Genomic DNA, 26705 nt, shown 5'->3' on the forward strand with positions numbered 1-26705 from the left:
ACTACATCAGCACCAACATACCTTAATTCTTCACTAGCAAAAACAGTTCTGTCCCCCTTCTCCAAAGGTAGGCAATCATCATTATAAATCACTCTGTGCCAGTTGCATTTAGAGCCATACCTTCACATAAACAGGCCTCAATTAGCCTGTGTCTGAAGGTCATTTCTGACCCTTCTAAGCTGCCAGATAGTTGTGGTGTAGTCCATTCCACAAATGGACAGTTCAGCTTGACCTGGCAAAGGTTATCTCAGATTGATGGGCTAAAGAAGTGAATCTTTGAGCTTTAATGGGAAATGAGAATGAGGCATGGCCCCTTAAGAAGGTGGACCAGAGCCAAGCTGTTGGCTCTCCTTTTTTTTTTTTCCCCCCTTTCTTTATTAACTGCCCCTAGCCATTTGTCATCCTCATCATCACTGCTAGGACTATGTGTTCCACTTGGTCTCTGACTGTTAAAGCATTTTCATTTTAAGGAACAGAACACAATTAGCACCGTGCCAGAAATATTTCAAATTTTGAAGTTTCTCAGCTTTTGGAATATTCACATAGACTTGACACTCCAAAAGCTTTGGATTCTGGAGCATTTTGATTTCAGATTTTCATAATAGGAATGCTCAACCAGAATATGAGAAATATCTAAAGGTTTATATCATCCAGAATTCTCTTGGGAGATCAAATCATGCCACCTCACCGGATCAGTTCACCTAAAGTTTTGGTTTGTAGGTAATATGGAATATTTAATGTCTTAGGGTGAATATTCCTTGCCCTACACTCCCTTAGAAACTCTATTCTTTTCATAGTGGTAGTACTTGCTACTTAAGAAATTAGCCAACGCTGTTTTCCATAAGCAGACACAATTTGAGAATCTACCATGTGGGGGTCTATAAGAATATGTGCCATTTTAATCCCCTTCACAGCATCCTTTAATAAATAAAGCTTTCTAATGGGACTGTTGCATCAGTTAAGGTTAGTTTTAGTTGGAAATTACAGATATGGCTTTAACTTCCAAAGAAGATTTTATTTTTTATGTGAAAGAATTTAGAGACAATGCCATCTCCATGATCATCTGAACTTTGGCTCACACCTCCTACCTAGAAAGATGGAAGTTCTGGCCTTTTTAACCATAATATGGTGGTTGTATGCCCCACTCTGTGGCTCAAGAGGAAAGAGTTTCACATGGTCTAACTCCATTATGTGGCAGATAGTTTCTATTCTTAAGGTTACCTCATGGTTAGGTATGACTACTAGAGATCCAGCCCTCTTATTTCTGTCTCCAGGAAACACTCAAAAGGGAGATGCTTTAGTCTGTTTCCTGTTGCAATAACAAAATGCCCAAGACTGGGTAATTTATAAAGAACAGACATTTATTTAGTTCATGGTTCTGAAGCTAGTATGTCCAAGGGTATGGCATGACATCTGCTCAGCTTCTAATGAGGACCTTCTTGCTGTGTCATAACATGGAGGAAGTGATTATATGATGAGACAGAGCAAGTGTACTAGCTTACTGGGCTCTTACTCTTCTTATGAAACCACTGATGCCATCATGGAGGGCCCACACTCATCACTTCATTGAATCCTAATTATTTCCCAAAAGCCCTGCCTTCAAATCTATTAGCATATTAATTTGGGAATTCAATTTCCAATTTATGAATTTAGGGGTTACAAGTTCAAATCATAACAGGAGGTAACGGAGAAAAAGACAAAAAGTTGCTTTCCCACGTGAGACCACTCCTTTAAAGTCTTTCTGTTTACATCTCATTAGTTAGAACTTAGAAGACATGGTCACATCTGGCTTCAAGGAATGCTGGGAAGTGGGGTTTTGTAACTGAGCAAATAAATTACTGGCTGTAATAAAATTGGGGATGCTGTTACCAAGAAAGTACTTTTTTTTTTTTTTTTGCTGTAATTAATAAGTGTTTAACCTCCTCACTATAGTTGGTGTGTTTAGTGCTTTCTGCCTCATGTGAGTCTACTACTTCCTGCCTTGTCTCCAGTGAGCATGCAGAGAAGTTAAACATGTACACAGAGTGATCCTTTCTCCAAACACAAGCTGGCTATGCTTGGTTTCTTCATCATCATCTTTTCTCTGAGCTAAATAGTAACCCAGTTGCAGGAGTTAATTGGAAGCTCTGAGAATAACATCTTCATCAACCTCTTCAACAGGGACAGCAGTGGTGGGGCAAGCTTGGGCAGACCTAGGGATTACTGTTCCTGGAGCTCTGGGCTCTTCCTCTCTTTCTTCCTCTTTATTCTGAATCCTGTTCTGTTTAGAAGTTGGAGTCTTTTTTGTGTGGCCCGCTTAAGCTTCCTTGCTTAGCTTAATATTGCAGGGCTTTGAGGAGTGGGCTCTACATGAGCATACAGCACCTCTGAACATGTGATTAAAATCACACATATTAGATTGAGCCATTCTGAACTTAGTATAAGAAACTGACTGTGTATGTGTTGATGTCCCTTCTTTGCTCTACTCTTCTATAGCTGCACCTCCTACAAGGTCAGGAATTACAGTGGACACACTCTCAAGAGTCCTTCTTCCTGCTCATTTTCTCCCTTTTGCATATAAACCATCCACTGAAACACCATTTGGATTTATGACCAAAAATCTGAAATTCCTAAATTCTCCCTAGACTCAAGTCCTTAGGAAACCTGGATCCTGCTTAGCTCAGCATGTGAGTCCAAGGTCTCTTGTGTCTTTTCCAATTTGAATGTGATGTGGCTTGAGGCTTTTCAGGCATGAGATCTATTTCTATCTCCTACTCAAGCTGGGGTTTGTCCAGGAAATTGTCACTAACATATTGAGATGCATAGCAAATGAAGCTGTCAGGAGAAACGTCTGGTGTGTCTTTGCTCCCAGTAGCAGCTTGAGAAAGTGTTAATTTGTATGAATTAAATGAGCATATTATGGGATGTTTGGTAGGTGGGAGTAAGTGTGTGGATGAGTGTGGGATTGGTTCTCTGGGGACCTCTCTAGATGCTGCCTTTCCCCTGCTACACACAGCTTTCTCCAGTTTCTCAGCATACTGGTAGTCACATCCTCTTCTGAGCCAGAGGACAAAAGGAAGGTTTCCTGTAGAGAGAGGAATGGACTGGCCTAGAGTTCATGGGAGCAAAGGGGTAGAGAAAGTGTTGAGGGCAGGCCAGGCACCCGTGGCCAAGAATTAGTCCGGAACTGGTTTGCAGCCCTCACTTCAGTACTGGGCCTTTGATTCTTTGTGGTACCTACTTTTCTTTTCTGCCTCAAGCCAGGAAGATTTTGAGGGTGTGGGGCAAAGGGCAAGGAGATGATCATAGCTAATGTGCTGGGCATTCTGAGTGACTAAATACATTGTCATTTAATTCTGAGCAAGAATCAGAGTGACTTGATTAAAATCCCACAACTAGTAAGTAGCTTTAAAAAAAAGATTTAAATCCAATATGTGTGTGTGTTGGGGGGCAGGGCTGAGGATAGAACCCAGGACCTCATAAATGCTAGGCAAGTTCTCTACCACTGAGTTCTATTCCCAGCCCTTGAATCCAGTTCTCTTTGATTGGAAGTTTATGCCTTAACCATATTAGATTTCTATCTCTCCCTCTTTTATTCATTCAATAAAATGTTTGAGTCCATTGTGTTTTGAGTGCTAAAGATAAAAGTGCTAAAGATATATATGTAGTAGATGGACCCAGTATCTTTATTTATTTATTTTTATATGGTGCTAAGGATCGAACCCAGTGCCTCACACATGTGAGGCAAGCGCTCTACCACTGAGCTAAAACTCCAGCCCAGAGCTTATATTCTTTCACTATCAGTTTCCTATATTATATTTTTTCTCACCCCCCCCCCCTTTGTGGTGGTGGCATTGGTTATGGTGGTACTTGGGGATTGAACCCCACAGTCTTGCACATGCTAAATAAACACTGTACTGCTAAGCTGTAGCCCCAGTCCTTTTTAATTGTATTTAAAGTCAGGATTTCTCTAAGTTGCCCAGGCTCTGAATTTGTAATTGTCCTGCTTCAGCCTCCCAAGTAGCTGGATTACAGGTGAGTAGCTGGGATTTCAGGCATGCACCACTGCACCTGGTTTAACCCCATGTTTTATATAAATATCACATTTCTTTCCCAGAAGGCTCCATAAATGATTCTTCTTTTTCCTCAAACACTAGGAGGGCTTTCTTGCTTGATGGATATTGAGATATTGAGATTTCCCTGCTCCTACTCTCCTGTATCCCCATGTCCCAGAGAACATTGTATCCAGACACCAGGCTAGTTGTGATAGCATATCTTCAGGGAGGCCTGGACTCAGAAGTTCCCCCATACTTGTATCTGGGCTTTCCTGTTAGGTTGTTTTCCCTCTGTTCTGGGGAAAGCTACTCTGAGCCCATTTGGAGTTGCCTTGCCTATCCTCAACCCCCAGAAGTTGTTTTTGAGGTGGGGAAGAATAAAAGTCAAGAAATCAGTGAAAATATCAATTCTTGTTGTAAACTCTCTTTAGGGTTGGTTTCCGAGAGGTTTTTGTGTTCCATTTATTTTGGCTAGTTGTTTCTCCTCCTCCTCCTCCTCCTCCTCCTCCTCCTCATTATTATTATTATTTTTGCATATATTTTTTTCCTTTGCAGTTTGGTTCAGGCCTTATGGACATAGAAGTTCAGCTAAATGTTTTTTTGGGTACCTTTGGATTAGATTTAATACCTAGAAATGGTTACCTTCCTTTGATTCAACAGAAACAGGAGGGGCCATACCAGAAGAGCACTTTCCACTAAGAACAACATGCTTACTGAGTTTGGAGTGAGCACATCCATCTTGTGGTTAATGAGACCTATTGAATGAAGGATTTTGATCTGATGTTGCCATCAGTTTTCTGATATTAGGGATTGAAGGCAAAAGTTCTCCTCAACATTGTTGAAGTTATTCTAACCTTTACTATCTACTGTGTCGGGTATTATGAGCAGCATTTTACATGTTAACCTTGCTCTGAGGTTTTCTTTAGTTAAAAAAGGAAACAAATTAAAAAATTCCCTTTTTCACACAGAGAGGGACAGAGTTAAAATTGAATTGTCTTTGGGGCCCCTGTGTTCTTTCTAGGACCTCACACAGGGTTCTTTTCCTTATCAGGTAAATTCCTGTATTGTCAGGTGCTCTTCCTGAATTGTGTTCCTCAGCCCTCTGTATGAAATACCAGCTTATATGTGGATTTCTCTTCCATCAGCTTTCTTAAGTGAGCAACAAATCTAAAAAGCTCAGATTTGGGGGCTGGGGTCGGGGCTCAGCGGTGGAGCGCTTGCCTAGCATGTGCAAGACCCTGGGTTCGGTTCTTAGCACTACATAAAAACAAATAAATTAAATAAAGGTATTGTGTCCAGCTACAATTAAAAAAATTTTTTTTAAAAAGCTCAGATTTTTATTTTTTCACACTGTGTGCTTGGTTGGTTGGTGAACCTCTTTATATTTGTCCTCCCTCTTTCTGTTCCCACTCTTTTCTCCACATCTCCCCAGAAAATGTATCCAGGTTGACTTAGTTCTGCCTCTTCAACTCCAGAATTGTAGCAAATTTTAAAAGAATAAGCAGAATGGAATGTAGTGGGAAATGTGAGGAGGAGACTACCAGTTTACCTTATGTCTTAGCTCATTTTCTGATGCTGCAACAAAATAAAACAGACTGGGTAATTTATAGATATTTATTTGCCTTACAGTTCTAAAGGCTGGTAAGTCCCAGAGCATGGTACCAGCACGTGGTCTTGGTGCTCCTGTATCATAACATAGCAGATGGGCAAGCTAATGATGTACTAGACAGAGAAGAAATCAGCCCAAACTCATCCTTTTATCAGTAACCCACTCCTGTGATAGGAGCATTAATCCATTCATGAAGGTAGAATCCTCAAGGCCTGATAACGTCTATTTTTTTTTTATTTTTTAGTTATAGGTGGATACAATATCTTTATTTTATTTTTATGTGGTGCTGAGAGTCGAATCCAGTGCCTCACACATGGTAGGTGAGCGTTCTACCTCTGAGCCACAACCCCAGCCCCCTGGTCACTTCTTAAAGGTCCCATCTCTCAACACAGTTACAGTAGTAATTAAATTTCTTTTCAGGAGACTTTCAAACCATAACACCTTGTTCATATACCCAGCCATGCTTCTTTGGTGTGCCAGTGTAGCTCACATACTCCAGAGTTTATAATCTGGATAGTGGGGATTTCCTTGGTGGTTGCTGAAGGAAATGAATGCAAGAGATAATTGAAAATGTCTGAAGAGAGAAAGATGAGATATTAGGGAGGCTAAGGGCATCTATACCTACTTAGAACAGACTTTAACTGTTCTAGGTGTTAGCAATTAAACCTTAACAAAAGGTTTAATCACTTAGCAAGTATAGTTCTATCTTTTTATAGAAAAGGAAAATGAGGGCTGGGGCTGTAGCTCAGTTGCAGAGCGCTTGCCTAGCAAGTGTATGGCAGTGAATTCCATCCTCGGCACCATGTAAAACTAAACAAATAAGATAAAGGTATGTGTCCATCTACAACTATTAAAAAATAAAAATAAAGAAAGGGAAATGAATCCTTGCCCCAGCCAGTGTACCTGACCAAGGTTGTGTGGTCTGTAAAACAATTGAGGCAGTACTGGAATCTTGTACCCATTCTTCCAGTAAGCTCCACCTTGGATTTTCATGTGTCACATAACAAACACTTCGATTCTAAATGATTTGAGTCTTGCAGAGAATGTTAAAATACACATTTCTAGAGGCAGATTAATAAATCTCATTATTCTATAACAAATATATTTGACTTCAGGACTACCTTTGGCAGTCATTCATTTCCTTGGAGTTTGACTTTGAACAAATCCATGGTTTCTTTTCTGCTTTGAGTTTTTGCTTTTGTCAAGTAGAGATAATAAATACTAGCTGTATATAATGGGGTATGATGTTAAAGGAAGAGTATCATGAAAAGCCTCTCATCTCTCAAACTCTTTAGAAATAAGGTATTGTGTTTTTATGGTGTTTCATATAAAGCACTTGCCATTGCTGAATTTTATCCATGATAGTAAGATAGGTAGATCTCAGATTGTAATTTTTGTTTTCTAAGTGTAAAAATGAATTTGGAGAGGTTATGTAGCTGATTAAACGACAGGACCCTGCAGTAGATGCCCATCTCTCTATTCTGAATCCAGTAGTTCTCAGCCACACCACCCTTTCTCTTCATAAGCACAATGTGCATGGTGCTGCAGGGTCACCAGGGTGACCTTTCCTTACAGTCTGAGCATTCATTTCTTGTTGCTGAGAAGCTTATTGAGTAAGGGCAGTGCCACTTTTCAGAAACAGTGAAGGAAATGGCCTAGCCAGGAAGCAGGGCTACATTACCAGATAGCCCAATAGAAGGGACCACTTTTCTGGCCCTTCTCATGAGAGGCCCATCTTGGGAGGCTGACAAAGGGTGGAGCTGACACTGGGACTTTCTTTCCTGTTCATTTTGGATAGTAAGTGTTTAAAAATGTCTTGTGAAACATTCATTGTTTAGTGGCTGGGTATGTGCCAAAGTTCATGGCTTGAAACCTCTGAGCATCATCAAGTAATGGAGTAGTTGAGGCAGCATTCTCTAAGACATTTATTATGAGCCTTACTCTGTTAGATTAGCAAGCAAAAATCATTGCTTACCTTGAAATTATTCTCAGGCTAAGTCACTAAGGTTCTTTAAAGAGAATTAAGGGCTCCTCAAAAGACTAGTAGTTCCTGGCATTCAAGTCAGCTTTCTGTCACTGTGATGAAATAATTGAGATACTCAACCCTTTTTTTTATTTGTTTGTTTTGTTTTGTAGTGCTGGGGATTGAACCCAGGGCCTTATGCATGCAAGGCAAGCACTCTACCAACTGAGCTATATCCCCAGGTCAGAGATAATCAGCTCTTAAGGAAAAAGGTTTGTTTGACTCATAGTTTCAGAGGTTTTAGTCTGCGGTCTCTCGGTCCTATAGCTTTGGGGCCTTTGGTGGTACAATATATCATTTACAAGAGCATGTGGCAGAGATGGCCTGTTCACTTCAAGGCAGTGAGGAATCAGAGAGATAGGAAGAGGCTGGGGTCCCAATAATCCCCTTCAAGGGCATGTGCCTTTCAAGCTAACTTACTTCCACTAGGTTCCACCTCCTAAAGTTTCCTAGCATAATAACGCCATGATTGGTCTGGGGATGTAGCTCAGTGGTGGAGTACTTGTCTAGCATGCACAAGGTGGGTTTGATCCTCAGCATGGAAAAATAAATAAATAAATAGCACCACTGGCTGGGGACCAATAGTACCATCTTCAATACTTGAGTCTATAGAGATCCAAACTGAAACAAATGATGATACAGTTTAAGAATGTTTTTTTTTTTTTTTATTTTGTTAAATGAACAACTGTGCATTTGTGCTTCTTTGCTTGAGGTATTTCCCCCCCCTCAATCTTAAATATTATTTTCTTGCTTCCTGATGGCACCCTGTCCCCTTATCTTTAAATTCTGCTCAGTTCTGTAAAGACTGTTTCTAGTTCATTTCTTGACCTTTTCTAGACCACTCCATCCCAGATTGACAGACTTTGGAAGTGCCTGAGTACTTGGTCAGCAGCAGCAGCAGCAGCAGCAGGAGTGTTATTCAAGAACTGTTTAGAAATGCAGCATCACAGGCCCACTCAGACCTACAGAGTTGAATTTGCATTGTAACAGGATTCTCAGGGGACTTGTGGGTGCACTGAGAAACCTTTGCCTGTACAGAAGTCTCAGGTCGTACTTATTTATCACCTTCTATTACTGGTTGACTGTTTCCCCATTTCTTTTTCCACTTTATAGATTTGTCTTTTGTTAGAGTCTCTTTGCAGCACCTGATGTAGTCTTGTCACAGAGTAGGCACTAATAAATATCTGTATATTTGACAGTCTCCATTTATTAAAAAACTGCTCAGGCCATTTAGGGAATTGAACATATGCTAATGAAAGTTTGCTACAGAAAAGTTAAGAAAATGTGAGAGGATACAGTTAATGAGTTTGAATCTACCAAGTGAGGCTACACTTGAAAAAGGGGCATAGGCATCTGAAGCAGCCAGCCCTCCATAGGTCATTTCTCCCAGCTCTATTGTTTATCGTCTGAAACGTTGGGGAGTTAATGATCCTACTTGAACCTTTAATTTACTGATCTCTAAAATAAGGATGACATTATTCTTATAATGTTATGTTGAAGACAAAACGAGATAATGCAAGCAGAAGGTTTAACCAAATGTTTGGCACTTAAGTACTTGTTGTGGTTTGGATGTGATGTGTCCCCCAAAAGCTCATGTGTGAGACAATTCAAGAAAATTTAGAGGACGAATGGTTAAGTTATGAGAGCCTTAACCAAATCGGTGAATTAGTTTCCTGATGGGATTAACTGAGTGGTAACAGAAGGTGGGTAGAGTGTGGCTGGAGGAGGTGGGCATTGGAGGACATGCCTTCAGGGCATAAAGTGGAGTCTCTCTCTGCTTTCTGATCATCATGTAAGCTATTTCCCTCTATCACACTCTTCTACCATGATATCCCATTTTACCCTGATCCCTGAGGAATGAAGCAAGGCTTCTGTGGACTGAGACCTCTGAAACCATGAGCACTGAAGTAAACTTTTCCTCCTCTACAATTGTTCTGGTCAGGTCTTTTAGTCACAGCAGCGAAAAAGCTGACTAAATCAATACTCACTGATAGCTTGATGGTACAACAAGAATGCATTCATGCACTCAGCTATAACTAAAATTTCTAGTTACTTTAATGGATTCTTGTTAATCCTTGAGATATCTTATTATAAAGGGGACAAAATAGAGACAACTTTCTGACAGTCATGTTTATATTTTTTCATGATTTCCAGGATGGGCTCTAAGTTTCAGAGGAACAGAGTTCCTATCTTGTCCCTAGACATCAGTCTCAGTGAGAAGTGCCTGATAACAAATGCAGTTTGGCCTCTGTATGAGGAATTGGGTGACATGGAATGTACATCACAGCCTTGCCACACCCTGCCATGGAAGATCTTTACCCCTCATTATTTGTGTTGTACAAAACAAACTACTGAAAGTTGACCATACAGTGGAAATGCTCTCCCTCCACCTCTTCCACTTTCTTCCTGCAGGGAGCTGCTTACAGAGAACTGGTGCATGGGTGGAGGGAGTAAAGGCTTCTGTTTTTGTATCTTCCTACACCAGAGCAGGACAGGGCAGGGAGTGGGGACTTGCCAGATTACAAAAAGGGTTATTTCTCAAGTGGTGGTGGGGGTGGGTGGGGGGATCAGATGGCACTGGTATCTGGTAGATCAATGTGGAGCCCTTAGGCTATGCCTTTACTTCTTGGGACCAGAGGCTTGAGAACTTGAAGACCTTAAATCTAGACTGACAATTTTTAATTTTTTTCTAAATTTCAGTACTAGGGATACAACCCAGGGGTGCTCTACCACTGAGCTACACCACCAGCTCTTTTTATTTTTTAGGACAGTACCTCATTAAGTTATTAAGGCTGCATCAATACTTGTAATTATCCTGCCTCAGCCTCCTGAGTTACTAGGATTCCAGGCATATGCTACCTCCTTTCTTTTCCCTTATATTTTTTTTTAAACTTTTTGTTATTGAACAACATGTATGTCTCCCAACATGTATGTCTCCCTAGCAGAAGACATAGTATATGTGGATGAACTCATAAATGTATTTCAAGCATTTTGAATATGAAAATCATGAAGTTAACAGCTGTACTATCATTTCCTTTATTCTTTTTTAGGGGGAGGGGGCATTGCTGGGGATTGAACCCAGGGCTTTGTGCATGTGAGGCAAGCACTCTACCAACTAAGCTGTATCCCCAGCCCTTAATTTATTCTTGATTTAAAAAAAAATAGAGTTTATCTCACATTTTATGCATGAGTTCCAATTCACTTGCTGTCTGAATTTATTATGTTAAAAACTTTTTAATTCTTTAGAGGATTAAGGCTTCTTCTGTACTTCTAATTTTACAGTGAAATGTCAATCATTGAAAACTAGGATGAGGGCTGGGAATATAGCTTAGTCGGTAGAGTGCTTGCCTTGCATGCACGAGGCCCTGGGTTCAATCTGAAGTAGGCGCGCGTGCACACACACACACACACACACACACAAAGATCTTTCCATCAGAAAAGTAGGATAGACAAAATTCTCTTTTCAATTCACATTGGTGCTTCTGTGACAGCTACATATATGTAATATTATGAGGCTTAGGGAAAGGAGTGTTGTCATCTTGGAGTTTCCAGCAAGACAAACACTCAAGCCTTCCTCTTTTTCTTTTGTTGTGAATTACCTGCTTTGCCATCCATTTCATTGGAGTGTGTTTGTGCTGGTTGTTGGGCAGCCTGGCTTTCTTCAGGATAAGTGGGGCCTGTCTTGGTTGACAGAGCCTTGCCTACAGGGGTGCACACTGCATGATTTACATGCATAAGTAGCCAGGGCTGGCCCAGGTAAACAAAGAGATTGCCATATGCCAATCCAGCCATGTGGCACAGCAGTTTTGCTCTGATCTTAGATGGACAGTAAACATTTTATGTACAGTGTTTCTCTTCTATAGTCACCCTCCTATTTTCTTTGTGGTTTTAAAATATTTCTTCCCTCATACTTTTAGTAGGAACTGCTCATCCATAGTTTGAAGTTTGTAGTATGGAGGGGTATTACCAGGTCTCCCTCCCACAGCCCCACCTTCCTGCTGGGAGTCAGGATCCTGCATTCTGGTGAGCAGTGTGCTGAAGAGCCAAGGGAGGGGCCTTCCCTGGGGAAGAGGGCAGGAAAGACCAGATGCTAAAAATAAGCAACTAGTAAGAACCTGCTTACTGCTCCCTCAGGTCAGATATGGTCCTCCTGTGATAATTGAGCTCAGAGTAGAGTGTGTTTTGGAACAGAGAAGAAAAAAAATAACCCTCATTAAATAAGTATTACTGCTAAATATAAGCTTTAACTATATGTTCCAGGTAAGAGGAAATTTCCAAGATCTGCTGGTTTTGGGTGTATGTCCCTCATCATTCTTGGGATGTGTGTGTATGTGAATGTCCATGTACATATGTGTGCTCATGAGTATGCAGTGCATGTTTGTGACACTAGGTGTTTCAGGTGCTGAAACATCTAGGACTGTGGGTAGTTTTTCTCACAAAGCCTTTGCCTGAGAGATATTTTGTACATAAAAAGAAAGATGTATCCTACTTACAAGACAGCAGTCCTTAGACTAAATGAAGCAGCTCCCCAGGTTTATACCATGCACAGCCTAGGTCATGATTTCACACCAAAGATATTGATTGCAAAGCAGAAGATCATATGCAAGCTGTGTTAGCTGTTTTGGTCTAGAAGCTGCCTCATTTCCCTTCTTTTCTTTAAAGAAGTAGAAATTTTCCCCCACTAAGTTAAAGAAAATGAACGCTTCTCTGGCCTTCCAGGTTTAAAGTAGAGGCAAGTGAACCTGCACTGAGTAAAAGTGGTATCTCTTCCATGCTTCCTGGGACAGACAGAAGGAACTCCAAGGAAAACTCCTTACAATCCTCAAGATGCCGCCTGCTTTAGACAGTTTGTACTTGTCTCATCCTCCTCCTATTATTTAGGTTTTTTTTTTTCTAAACCAGTGAAGAGTTTCTGTTCTAACTTTCAGACTGGATTTTGAATAACTTAATAAGGTTATTGCTTTTATATCCCTCTGGGTGTGTCTCTGCCTTTTCCTGTAATCTGAGAAAGTAGCTATGCTCTTCAGCAAACTACCCCCAGCTCTGTTCTGCCCTGCCATGGCTTGTGGATGAACTGTGCTGAGCACTCCTGCGGTGCTTGGCCTGTGTGACTCCTTCCATTCCTTTTATCTTGGTCAGCTAGCTAAATATAGCCTCTCCTTTCTGTCATCCCTTCTTTCTCCCATCTCTAGGCAGAAGAGATTCCTTGCCTGTACTCTTTGATGTGGTGGTCTGGGTTGGAAAGATTGTTCAGTGGATAAAGAGTACATGGGAGAATTGGAGTATGCTGCTGCTGCTGGCAGGCTAGTGTTGAGAGAGGGGGCCCATGGTTCTCACTGTTTCCCTGGGCAGTAGGGCCCACATTTCCTCCTTGATGTCCAAGTCTCAGTGAGTAACTTCTTGGGGAGAAGAAAGCAATTCCTCACGTAAATCTTGGTAGTGGTTTATTTGGAGGAAGACTTGGAGTGCTAGTGAACTGGGTCTTCTTGATTTGGGCTCTTTTTTCTCCTTTAGCAGATGCCTGTCATCCTCACACAGATCCAGAGTGGGGAGTGGTGCTCAGAGAACTACACAGCAGGTGTTGGCACTGCCTGCTATGGGAGAAGCTAAGCAGGGGCCCTCCTTCATCCTGGGCCATATTGAACTTTGCCGTGAGCCAAAGGTGCCCCCCTCCCCTTTATTTAGATTTTCTTGCACATTAGTGGAGGAAGGCAAAGCAAACACAGGCCCTTGTATGGTTTTCAGATGTAGGGTATTGGCTGACAGTGTTCTTACTTCATATTGTCCGAACTGAGCTGGGGAATGAAACACAGAGCCAAGTGGGCTTTCCCTGACCAGGGAGAAACACTTGGGAGAAGGTAAAGGTGGAAATGGTAGTGTAAGAGGGGAGCTGAGTCTTTCCTCTTTGGGAGTCATGGAGAATTACAGTTGACAACAGTCAGCCCTAAAGGGTATAGATAAATTGAATCTAGCCAGAAAAAACTATTAGATCACCTATTTATTGGCACAGTCTTAATTTTGCACCTAATTTTACCATTTAAGAAACAATGGGCAAAACCACCCTAAGATACCATCTCACTCCAGTAAGATTGGCAGCCATTATGAAGTCAAACAACAACAAGTTCTGGCGAGGATGTGGGGAAAAGGGTACACTTGTACATTGCCGGTGGGACTGCAAATTGGTGCGGCCAATTGGGAAAGCAGTATGGAGATTTCTTGGAAAGCTGGGAATGGAACCACCATTTGACCCAGCTATCCCCCTTCTCTGTCTATTCCCTAAAGATCTAAAAAGAGCATGCTACAGGAACACTGCTACATCGATGTTCATAGCAGCACAATTCACAATAGCTAGACTGTGGAACCAACCTAGATGCCCTTCAATAGATGAATGGATAAAAAAAAATGTGGCATTTATACACAATGGAGTATTACTCTGCACTAAAAAATGACAAAATCATGGAATTTGCAGGGAAATGGATGGCATTAGAGCAGATTATGCTAAGTGAAGCTAGCCAATCCCTAAAAAACAAATGCCAAATGTCTTCTTTGATATAAGGAGAGCAACTAAGAACAGAGTAGGGAGGAAGAGCATGAGAAGAAGATTAACATTAAACAGGGACGAGAGGTGGGAGGGAAAGGGAGAGAGAAGGGTAATTGCATGGAAATGGAAGGAGACCCTCATTGTTATACAAACGTACATACAAGAGGAAGTGAGGGGAAAGGGGGAAAAAAACAAGTGGAAGAAATGAATTACAGTAGATGGGGTAGAGAGAGAAAATGGGAGGGGAGGAGGGGGAGGGGAGGGGGGATAGTAGAGGATAGGAAAGGCAGCAGAATACAACATACACTAGTATGGCAATATGTAAAACAGTGGATGTGTAACCGATGTGATTCTGCAATCTGTATACGGGGTAAAAATGGGAGTTCATAACCCACTTGAATCAAATGTGTGAAATATGATATGTCAAGAACTATGTAATGTTTTGAACAACCAATAATAAAAATTAAAAAAAAAAAAAGAAACAATGGGGTTCTACTGTACATGAACAAGACTCTTCTATTTAATGGAGTTGATAGAATGTTTATTGTTTATAGAAAGTAAAAATCTCAGGTTTGCAGTGTTTTTAGTGAGAGTAAATAATACCGATTTCTGAGTGATTGTTAGGAGAACCCTGCTCCCACCCAAGGCCTTTTCTGTGGCATCCTTGGATGACTGTTGGAAGACTCAAAAACAATGCTTTTCTTTACATGTCTAGCTGCACTGCATTTTCAGTTAAAACTGCAGTTTCTTGGTGCAGGGTGTTTGGTTCAGTGGTAGAACCCTTGTCTAGCAATATACAAGGCCCTGGGGTTTATCTCCAGCAGTGCAGGAAATTAAAAAAAAAAAAATAGAGAAAGAGTAGAGAGGGAGGAAGGAAGATAGGAAGGAAGGAAGGAAGGAAATGCAGATTCTTGTGTTTGCTCTCTCCTATAGCTGTGCATCAGTCTGTGCTGCCCATCCCTTGAAACCAGGTCTCTTTGACCTTTCATCACTTGAGTACGTGTACCCAGCAGCTTACTGCTATGTTCCCAGGAGGGCTGGCACACACTGCTGCTGGGACCAACTTTGCATGGAATGTTGCCCTCGTGCCACTACGAAGCGGAGGCTGGGTCGGCTGTGCTTTCCCTGCCTCGGACTTTGTTGTTCAGGACTTAATGTAATAATATGCTTGAACGGGCGGAGAGATCACATTAGCTTGGCTCTGTAGTTGTAAACAATATTTGCTCTGTAAGTTTTCTCCTTCACCCCCTGCTCTCCTGGAACCCTGTGCCCTGGGCTACTGCCACCCCCACTCTCCTTGCATATTCTAACCTTGGCTAAACAGCTTCATTCATAAGATTGCCAGTGTTTTCTGGAGGAAAATGAACTGAAAGTAACCAAGTCCAAGAATCTCCAGCTGTGGCACACAAGTCAAAACAGTTTAGTGTCTGAATCAACCAAAGTCTTTTCCTTTTCTTCCCTGCTCCCTGCTCTGCTTTGGAACCCTGTTTGAAAATATACATGCTCAGGGATGAACTTTCCTAAAACTCTGTTTCCTTGGCTGGGATCACTGGGAAGATGCCCTGGCCACTTGGTGGAACAAAGGCTTCCATTGTCAGTCTAGCAGTGGTGGAGATGGAGGCGGAGGGGGGAGGAGCACAGGTGCATTCCTGGGTGGTTTGATGTTTACACCAAGGGCATTTTAAGTTTCTTTGTTTTTTGGCGCCCCCCCCCTTCCCCAACATTAGAAAGGGTTTCCTCCTATTTCTTATTTCTTCTCTAGTTTAATATCGAAACAGGGCAGAAGAAAAACCCCACCTCACACCTGTGCAACCCTTTGTAATTTGACAGTTGCAGTGGTTGGTTTCACTGACAGAACCTGCTCTACCTTCTCTATGATGATTGGTGGCTGATGATGTCATGGCATAAAACTCAAACTGATTGTTTTCTCTATGGAACAGGCCCCCAAAGAGCAGACAGCTGAACTCCTGGTCTTTTGTTTCCTGCAATTCACTCTATCAGTCTCCATGGGAAAAGGTGGGAGCAGGCCTTTGACCGCACATTGCTTTGATTTATTCACAAAGCTGTCTTTGGCACCTAAACTTTGGAGTGCTTCTCAGACATCGAAAGAGTCATTATTTTTCATGAAAGTACATGTACTTTTTGCACTGAAGAGATTTTGGTCTGTTTTAGTATTCTCTGTTAAGAGGAGAAAGGCATTTTGGAGGAAGCCATATTCTGCTGGCCCAAGAAGGTAGGAGGAGGAGTTGATTTTGAGGAAAAGAAGTGATAATTAGAAAAATTTTATTTGATTCCTTTCAGAACTTGGGAATAGTTCCTGTTGTCAGCATTGCTTCCATCGTAGAGGTAAACTTCAGCTATATAATGAGAACTCTGATGTGTAACTTAAAGGAATTATGAAGTCTCGGTATTGCCTCCGTTGTTAAAGGGGCTAAGAAACAGAAGTTACTTTAAAGTTTTCTATTAAGTGGACCTTTCAGCTTTCGCCTTGGACCTTACTGGGCCTACTAGGGTACAGAAAGAACATCTGGGCTGCTGGTGATCCCACAGAGCAGACCTACCCTGAATCTCCCAGGGCAGTGCCCATCAGATTTGAACCCTCCTGGACTGCCATGGTTGACATCATTGGTTTAGCTCATTTTGTACTGCAAGCACAGTTGCTAGAATTATTAGACTGCTGTGTCTATATCTGCTTAGATCATCTGGAAGCCTATCAGAGACCAGGCTCCTTCAGGGGATTCATTACATAGCAGATATGTAATGAATATACTAATAGCAGTACCCCAGAAAAGCTCTCCAAACAGGTGTCTGCTGGTAACTGTCTTCAGAACATCTAAAAATCTTTCTCTCTCTCTCTCTCTCTCTCTCTCTCTCTCTCTCTCTCTCTCTCACACACACACACACACACACACACACACACACACACACACATACACACACACATACATATATAATCTTTTTTTTTTTTTTTAAGATTAATTGCCAACTCATGATCATGAATTGGCACTTGAGCCTTAACAACCATTTCCTAAAGGCTTGGTTGGGAAAGCCACACCACTCAGATTAAATGGAGGAGGTGAAGTATGTCTGACAAGTGGCATCATTGGCAGGACAGAAGACTGAACAGGCGTCTCTTCCAACCCACAGAACTGTCTTTGGTGAGGCTGGGCTATATTTACCCTTCTCAGAGCACCAGGACTTTGATTTGTTGGGCAAGAGGAAGCTCTGAGCTGACCTGGCAACCACAGTCACTCAGTGCATGGTCTTCTTTTGCCCACTTGGATTGTGCTTAATTTTGCACTTCCTTGCAAGCATACAATCACTGAGCTATCTTTAGATATGTTGTGGTATCATTTCACCTCTGGAGAGACAGAACATTACAGCTGGTTTACATTTTCCTGAACAAAACATACATGCTCAGATTAGGTACATAATTTTCTTGAATTCATTGCTCAGTTCTTTGGTTGGGTAACTCCCCTTTTGTTATTGTTAATAATGGAGAAAGTAGAGATTTGTTGAATAGGTGGTTGACTGTGTAAGGGAGAAGTTCTGTATGAATGTAAATGAACCTCTGGTCACTCAGCTGAGTGTATATAGGCTGCATTCTCATGTTTGCTTTCTGTTTCCCTTCTTATCCCTGGGACCACATTAGAATGCAGGGGAGGGATTGCATGTATCTACCCTGTGCCATAACAGAGATTCTGATTTGATAGATCTGAAGTGGGCCTCATAATTTTTAATTTTTTTTAAAGTTCCTTGATGATTCTAATGGGCTTTATGGACCACCACCTTCCCACCCGCTTCATAGGCTGACCAGACAGCTAATCTCAAGAGAACAGCAAAATGTAATATCGTTTCCTTCTTTTACCTCTTGGTTTATATACCCCAAAAGTGGATATATAAAGCATATGGTAGTTCTTTCACAAATTGAATGTTGTCTGAATTTTATAATAATGACAACTCTTGCCTGGTATGGCATTTAAAATTCAACTTGTCTCAACTTTCCTTCTTTTAACTTCCATCTTTGCAATGCACCTCTGTCTGTGGATGAACCCAGTTTATAGTTGTCTGAGAGCCTTTTTTCTCAGGCACTTTGCTTCAGAAAAACTGCTAATGGGCTTAAGACCATAGCTTGCCATCATCATTATCTGCTTCCTCTTCACCCCCAAGGATGACTGGTTTTCATCTTAGTAGACATTGATCCTTCATTTACTTCTGTAATGAAAATAGCAGCTGATTGTTTCATGGCAAAAAATCAGACCTTGGCACTTCCTTGTCCAGAGAGCTGGGTAGGAATCTACACAGACTCTTACAGCAAATGCAGGCCACAGAAAAATAGTGTGAAGCAGCGCAAACTTTATTTTCCTCCCTAGCAATCAGAATGAAGATTGGAATTGTAGGGTCCACTCAGTATTGATTAGGCACTCGCTGTGATATGGTGGGTAGAAGAGGTGCTCTAGCTGGTCCATGGCAACCTGTGGCCTCTGTGAATAACTTATTAACTCAAACTTTCTTTAGTGGGCAGATGGGGGGAGAAGCAGATTGACCCATCATTCTACCTAGGGTTCTAATATCAATCCTGGGAGTTTACAGGGCATTTGACTTATTTTATATAATTCATCCTACCTTGATTAAATAGCTCTCAGTGAACATTTGATGCTTGCCTGTCCTGCAAGGCAAGCTTTTCAGCTCTTCCTTTGAAAAATTAATCCACAAATCTGGAAAATGTTCTTCAACTGCCTGAGTATTCTCTACTGAGTCTGTACCTGTACTTCAGTCTACTTTTCCTTTCCGATCCCCCTCAGTCTGCTATTGCTTTTGTATTTGTATTTCCTTGGGTTTATGCTATCTTTGTGTATTTCCTTGTGGTGGATTTTTATTCTTTGATTCCTACATATGTTATATTCTTCTACATATTCTGCCACAAGACTTGAATATTTCATGGAACTAGTCCTTCCCTTAGGTTGTTGTGTTTTGTTTGGCTATTCTAAAGTTGTGTCCTCTGAATTTTGTCAGTTTTCTTTATGCTTCTTAAATACTTTTTGCCTATAAGAAGTTTTGTTTTTGAAGTTGTATCCAACTGGCTTAGAAAGGGCAGATTAGTAGTATCTGATTGATACTTTGAGAAAATCAGGCTTTGGCACTTTGCTGCCCAAACTTAAGCCTGAGAGTTATGAAGTCCAGGGGCCTTCTCAGATGATCTGAAGGCATGCCCTCACATATCAATACAAGACTATTGGCTATGATGCTGTTGCTTATAGGACTATATGGAGGAGGAGGAGTAACTTCAGCAAACATAATACGTACATCTATGCCTGCTACAGGAGGCTCATATCTTTAGGGTGTTGTGTTCCTGGATGTCTAATGTGTCTATTGTATCTTGAGTGGAGTAACTATTTCTGGCAGTTTGGAAGTAAGTAGACATGGTAGATGAGACTGTTTGCTACAGCGACAGTTGCTTTTGTGTGATACAAAGATAAGACCTGAGTTTCCCAAGTCATTCTCCAACCAAGAAGGGCTTTTCATTTCTAAGTATGCTGGGAATTATTTGGATCTTTGGGACTTGACAGATGTCACCTCACAGAGTTGCTGAAGAACATACAGTACATGAAGTTGAGTCAGATCCCATCACCTGGTTAAATTCACTGTCCATACTCCAGACCAGCCCTCATAGGTTTCTATCCTGCCTTTGCTGTTTGGCCTCCATAAGGAATAGCAGGATTCATAGCCACCTCTCCCCGCTGTAGCACCTTTGAGGCAGAAAGGTATCCCTTTTCTGTATGCTTACTATTCATCACAGGTGTGTGGCTTGCTGATGGATGTAAGGTGAATTTCAGAGCCAGCTTCCCTTCCCCCTTAACTGGGGGATGGGAAGCAAAAGTCTGTTGTTTATTCAAGTTTATGACCTTATAGATATCATTACTACTACTACCCAAATGCTTATGGCCACAAGTGCTAAATGTCCTTGAGATTTCAGCTAGAGCCAGGAGCACTGTTAGAGAAAATAGTAGATTTATCTTCATAATGAGAAGTGCCCTCACCTTCTGCCAAACTTTCACTTAGTCTTTTCATACTGTGTTTATCAAAATATTATCTTGTCCTAATTTATCTTGACACCTTAATCTTTTGTTCAAAATTGTTTTTTGACATCAGAGTACAGCACAGTTGTCTGTCAATTTTAAGTTCCTTGAATACACAGAGGCCCAGCACAATCTCCTCCATTGGTAAGAGCAGTCGGATAAGGAAAGATACCCTACCCTCATTGAATCTGATCATCCGTATGTGGGGCTTTGTTCATAGCTAAACCATGCTTATCTTAGCAGTATGCCAAGATATTAAGTGATCTGAGGTTCAGAACTACTGCCCTTTCCATGGGATATTCTGGTCTCCCTGTGAAAGGTATGCATTTATATTCTGTACTTTGGGAGGAAATGCAATAATTTGGGCTTTAAAGTGAAGCACTTCTGGATTTGAATGTTGTCATCATCAGTTTATCAGCTGGGCAAGTTACTAACCTGTGGTCTTCAGTTTTCTCATCTATACAGTGAAAATCATAATAGTTCTTATAAATTTCTAAAAAGTACTCAGCACAGTGCTTGACACAAAAGTATTTAATAATTGTTATAATCAATAAGATAACTGATAGATCTTCTATGCCTCTTCCTTCTAAAGCAGGGAATATTTGTGAAGTCTTAACACTTAGAGCTTGAAATAAAATTACTTTAGCCATTGGCAAGAGGGAGAAGAGAATATGTGGTTTTCGATGAGTGATTTGTTTGGCTTCATTCAGATCTTGACTGCTTTAATGCTGGAAGTAAGATAAAACATTGTTCTCACACCCAGGAGCTCACAAAGCTGGGGAGACAATCATGCAAGCTGGTTACTAGAGAATAATTAAACTTTATTGATGCCATTATAGAAATCACTGTGGGATGTGGTGAATTTAGCAATCTATTTTTGAGAGCAATCCTTTTTTTTTTTTTTTTTTTTTTTTTGTAATGTAGGACTGAAGTAGGTGGGGGAAAGCTAGAACTCTGGCATTATCCAATTTAAAATTATTATCCTTGGAGAACTGTAGGTCCCCAAAAATATCTATAGTAAAAGAGTTAGGGATAGCAGTGATATTAAAAACAAACAAAAAAACACACAGAGGGAGGAAATGCAGAGAATTTGCCACTTAACCAAATACCATTGGTAGCTTGCTATATGACTTGGGACAAATCATTTCACTTCTCTTGACTCCTGTTTGCTCATCTGTCAAGAGGAAACATTGGTATCTGCCTTCCATGCTCATAGAATTATGGGAGTACTAGGGCTCAGTTCGTAGAGTGCTTGCCTCGAATGCACAAGCCTTAGGTTCAATCTCCTGCACCACACCAAAAAAGAAAAAATCGTGGGAGTAACAAATGGGATAATATACGTAAGAGTGCCTTGAGAAGCATGAAATGCCACCACCATATGTGGAGGGACTGGGGATGGTGGGGAGATGTCACTGTACTATTGTAGAGGACGATGGCTTTAAGAATCAGCTAGAGAAGAAAACTGTGAAAGGTTTCAACATGAATATATACTGTTCTCTCTTACACCTCAAACCTTTCCTTTTAAGTTCCCTGCTTAGAAAAGTTACTATGACCAACTTGTTTTGGGGCTTCTCCCATTATTCTTAATCATTGTAAACCTATGCATTTCTTTCCTAGCTGTATATTTTGCAATTATAGCTGGTTTGCTTATTTATTGTATGTATTTTCCAACAGACAGTGAGCTCCTGGGGGCAGGCAATCTGTTTTTATTCACCAATGTAAATTTAATGCCAAGTATGGGACCTAATGAAGATTATGTACTGAGTAAATAATTTGCTGTATGATGTGAAGACATGTTGGTCTTCTGCCTGGAAGGCAGCTGTTTTGTAGATCTGTTCTTGTGCAAAGGATCCAGAGGATTGTCTGCATCTGAGAACGGTACAGCACCACTAGAATGCATGTTCTAAATGCCACAGCCTTTATGAGATCTCTGTCCTCCCTTTCATGCCCCTTTCTGCTCTTGAGACCCTGTACTCTGAATTTGGCGACTCTGTCCCTTCAAAAGAGAAAACTCACTGTGGACTACAGAACTTGGTTCCAGGGAGTTGAGAGCTTGCCGGGAAGGGAGCTTGTATCATATTTGCTATTTATAAAGCACACAACCCTGGCTCTGGTCAGAAGCCTCACCCTATTGAGCTCCTAGCTGTCTGCCAGATCTTATGCCGAGTAGTATGGTGTTGGATTCTTCCTTAGTATGTGAGGTTTAGGGTGGATTCCACTCATAGGCTGCTGGGTATCTCTCAGATTGCTGTACTCCCAGGACACTAAAAGATTCCCTCCCTCCCTTCCTTCCTTTCCTTCCAGTATAATATATGTTCTGTAAAGAGTACAGATCTAAGGTATACAACTTGAATTTTTGCATATGTAACTTCTGTGCCTGTCTAACAGGGTTCAGTCAGGGGACTGAGCCTATGAATCTCAGGGATAAAGGAGATATTATAAGAATTAGTCCTTACACGACCAGATGTGGTGGGAAAATGAGTCTCCAGATGGGAAGGTTAGGAGGTCAAAGAGTAGTCCCTAACTAGTCTGACTGTAGTACTAGAACAGGTGGGCAAGTCTGAGAAGAAAATCTGAGAAGCCAAGCATGTCTGCTACTGAAGTGAAGATACTGAAAGTGAGCTCCTGGAGAACTCTGTGGGCAGCCACTGCCTCTGAGGAGCTAGTGGACAGTTTGGTCTACTGCCAAGTATCTGGTGGTAGGCCAGGGTTTTGGTGGGTGAGCTGTGAGAAAGAAGAGCTGGGTGCAGTATAGAGGAGAACAAGGACAAGCTGGAATCTTCCAGGCATCTATTTATATCTCTGTCCTTTCCCATATTTGACCACTCAGGCTTTCAGAAGAGTAAAGGCAGCAGCTTCAGTTTCTCCTTCCAAACTTTAGGGAAGTTTGTTTTTAAGTTGTAGATGCACAATATCTTTATTTATTTATTTTTATGTGGTACTAAGGATCGAACCCAGTGCCTCATGCATGTGACACAAGTGCTCTAGCATGAGCTACATCCCCATCCACTGAAGTTCTTTTTTTGGCTAGCTCTAACTGAGAACTCTATCTGGGGATCTTGGGAGACAGCAACCAGCTTAATCAAGTTGACACAGCACCACATCCAGGTCAGGAACCCAAAGTCCCCCAATCCTGCCCCACTCAGGTAACCATTGTTTGGACTGGACCTCCACTTCCCAGTGCTGGGGATAGAATCCAGGGCTTAGCATATGCTTAGGGGAGTGCCCTACTACAGAGCTACATCCCCAGCCCTGACTGACTTCTGTACCATAGTTTTGAGTTTTGTTTGTTCCTTACCTTCCTATGAATGAAATTATGCAATATGTTCTTTTTTGTATCTGCCTTCTTTTGCTATGAATTTCATCTATATGGTTGCATGTCAACAGCACAGTGGGCCCTCTGTATCCATGGGCTCCACATCCACACATTCAACCAACCACAGATTGAAATATTGTTTAAAAATTGTTTCTGTACTGAATATGTACAGATTTTTTTCTTAATTTTTGTTCCCTAACCAATATAGTGTAAGAACTATTTGCATAGCATTTTTATTGTATTGGGTATGATAAATAAGTAGTATTGAGATGATTTAAAGGATACAGGAGGATATATGTAAATTATGCAAATACTGTGCCTTTTGATACAAGGGACTTAAGCATCATGGGTTTTGAGAGGAGTCCTTGTACCAATACCATGTGGATTGCTATAGTTTATTCCTTTTTACTTCTGTATGGTATTCCATTGTGTGACTATAACTTCAACTTATTTATCATTTGGATATTGTTGGTCATTTGTTCAGTTGCCAGTTTTGGAGTATTATGAATAAAACTGAAAGCAACATTCATGTACTTGCCCTTTGGTCAGCATAGACATTTAGCTAAACACTTTCCCAAAGTGGTTATACAAGTTTATATTCTCATTATCTGACAGTTTCTGTTCCCACTCATTGCCTACTCCAGGTGCTGTCAGTCTGTAATTTTAGTCATTCTCATGACTTATGTAGTAGTATCTCACTATGTCTCTGATAGACATTTTCCTGATGACTAATATGTTGAACACCTGTTCATATGCTTTTGGTTACTTGAATGTTCTCTGGTGAATTTGCCTGGTGAAAATCTTTTGCCTAATTTTCATATAGTAACAGCTGTTTTTTTTTTCCTCTTATGGTTATACAAAATTTTAAAAACTATTTTGAATGTATACTCCTTTGGTTTTAAAGGAGGTTATTCCTTCTGAAGCAGAGAACAGGTGAAGTTTTAGGTTTGTTTGTAGAAGGAAACCTTTGAAGAAAATGTAATTATTTTCTGAACCATTCTTAGAGAATTAATACAATGTAGGCTTGGAAGTTAACAACCCAATTTGTACACAATTTTAAAAACAAAATATTGAACCAACAAGTATTCTATGCTTTTTAAAAAAGTTTATCAAAAGAAGTTCTAAAAATTCCATTTGTTCCAGCAGTGAATGAAGGTATTCAAAGTATGTGAGCTACATTATGGAGAGTCACATTCGTATAACGTGTTATTGCTTGTACATGTGGATCAGAATAGTTTTCTTTCAGTGAACGAATGTGTTCACTATATTAGGTGTCTATGATATACTGTGTGAAGAAGACATGTATAACAGTTTTTCCCAACAGTGCTGGCTATATGTTACATCAATTAGTGTTACTTCAGTAGATGACTGTGTTCACTGCACTATATTATACAAAATAAACTATGTAAAGACACCTGTTTTTAAAATAAAACATTCATATTGAGCACTCAAAGTACATTCCATAAACCAAAACTTTAGTAGCTGGGTATGGTGGGCACACACCTATAATCCCAGCTACATGGCAGGCTGAGGCAGGAGGATCCCAAATTCATGGCTAGTCTGGGCAATTAAAGGGGCTGTGACTATAACTCAGTGCTAGAGTATTTATTTTTCTAGCATGTGCTAGACCCTGGATTCAGTCTCTAGAACTGCAAAGAGCAAAAAAACCTCAATTCATTCCATAAAAATCTGAATGTATGTTGTGAGTCTGGCACCCTTAACTACTGAAATTGCAACCCAACTGAGAGAAGCTTGCAGTCACCTGGGAGCTTAGAGTCTAGTAGGACTTAGGCATAACTTTATCAAGGAAACAGAAGTTTCCTCTGGATCTGGTGCTTCTCAAGGCCTACCTTCAGTCTAGTCTGATTCCTGTTGAGCTCTGATGGCACCCATGATCACTCCTGCAGCAGCATCCCAGATTCTTTCACAAGGGACAGGCGCATCTATTTGGAAATGAAGCATTAAAGGAAAGGAAATAAAAATAAGCTTTTCTTCTTATACGTAAGGAATGTTGCAAATTCCCCAAACTGTGCTCTGACAGGGTCTTGAAAGTTCATAGCCTGCAACTTCTCCCTTCTGATATCACCCTCTGCCCTACAGATGACCCCTCAATCCCCTCTAACACTGGACCAGGACCATACTGAATGAAGTATAGCCAGAATTTTAATTTTTTTCTCCCAAAACCATTTGCCAAAAACCAACTGCCTTGAGCTCTTTGGGCTTCAAAATTCCAGCTGCTCTGGGCTCAAAGCCAGCAACCTACCAAAGTTTTACTATAGAAGATTTATTATTCCCCACTTAATTCAGCACCAAAAAGATTAGGCAGCATTGAAAGAGATATATTCCACAGGTATAGAGGGTATATTCCACAGGTACCTGTCCTAAAATGCAACACCTGATGGCCAAGAGGCTCAGTACTGCTTCAGGCATCTTTTTTTCTGGTCTGGCAGCAGTTTCAAGTTACAAGTAGTCCTTGGCCTGCCATTTGATTTTTCTAAAAACCCTTGTCTAATTTATCACAGGCATAGGAGTACTGCTAATTGACCTGCTGGCTCTGGTATACAGAAGGTAAAGATTTTGGCTTGTTCTGTGTACTGAAACCTAAAATCTGAGAGAACCCAAATACTCCCTAGGGGATTTTAGAAAGTATTGTTTACTGCTATGACCTTCTCATCACTTGTGGCTAAGGCAGGTCTCCCTCTGGAAGGCCATCCATATTGGAAAGGCAACCAAAGGATGCCACCTGCCCTCTCATGAGCTTCTGAACAGCTTTTGCACTTGCAGTCAGATTGCACAATTCAAGGCCATGATATGCCAAGCATGACCAAGCTGACCTGGGTACATTTCCCCAATTAAGCATCTGGTTCCAGTCAAGATTAAATAAATATGCCACCTTTAGACATAATGCTTACTTGGGGACAGGAAAAGCAAATGCATTCTGTTCAAGTCAAGTAATTTGATTCAGATACTAAACACCATAGACTTTGTCAAAGGGCCTTAACTAAGCAACACTGTATCTCAGAAGAAATCTAACCAGAATCCCCAGAGCATCTCCACCACAGCGTGAGGGCAACAGGGATTTGATAAACATTTCTGTAGGGC

At 41.0% G+C, this 26705-nt stretch overlaps 1 protein-coding gene across 32 annotated transcripts in view; it reads left to right on the plus strand.

Moving 5' to 3' along the window:
- The window catches only part of MICAL3 (microtubule associated monooxygenase, calponin and LIM domain containing 3), a 200046-nt gene that overhangs the window by 38225 nt on the left and 135116 nt on the right, over positions 1-26705 (plus strand). Inside the window, exon 1 of one of the 32 annotated variants that reach the window (XM_081310964.1) lies at positions 23269-23395. The exons of the other annotated variants lie outside the window; for them this stretch is intronic. The gene's annotated coding sequence lies outside the window, so the exon portion shown is untranslated. Of the gene's footprint in view, positions 1-23268; positions 23396-26705 lie in introns of those variants that run through there. 32 annotated transcript variants of the gene reach the window in all.

This window comes from Spermophilus citellus, assembly GCF_964194105.1.
Source record: "Spermophilus citellus genome assembly, chromosome: 10".
NCBI classification, from domain to species: domain Eukaryota; kingdom Metazoa; phylum Chordata; class Mammalia; order Rodentia; family Sciuridae; genus Spermophilus; species Spermophilus citellus.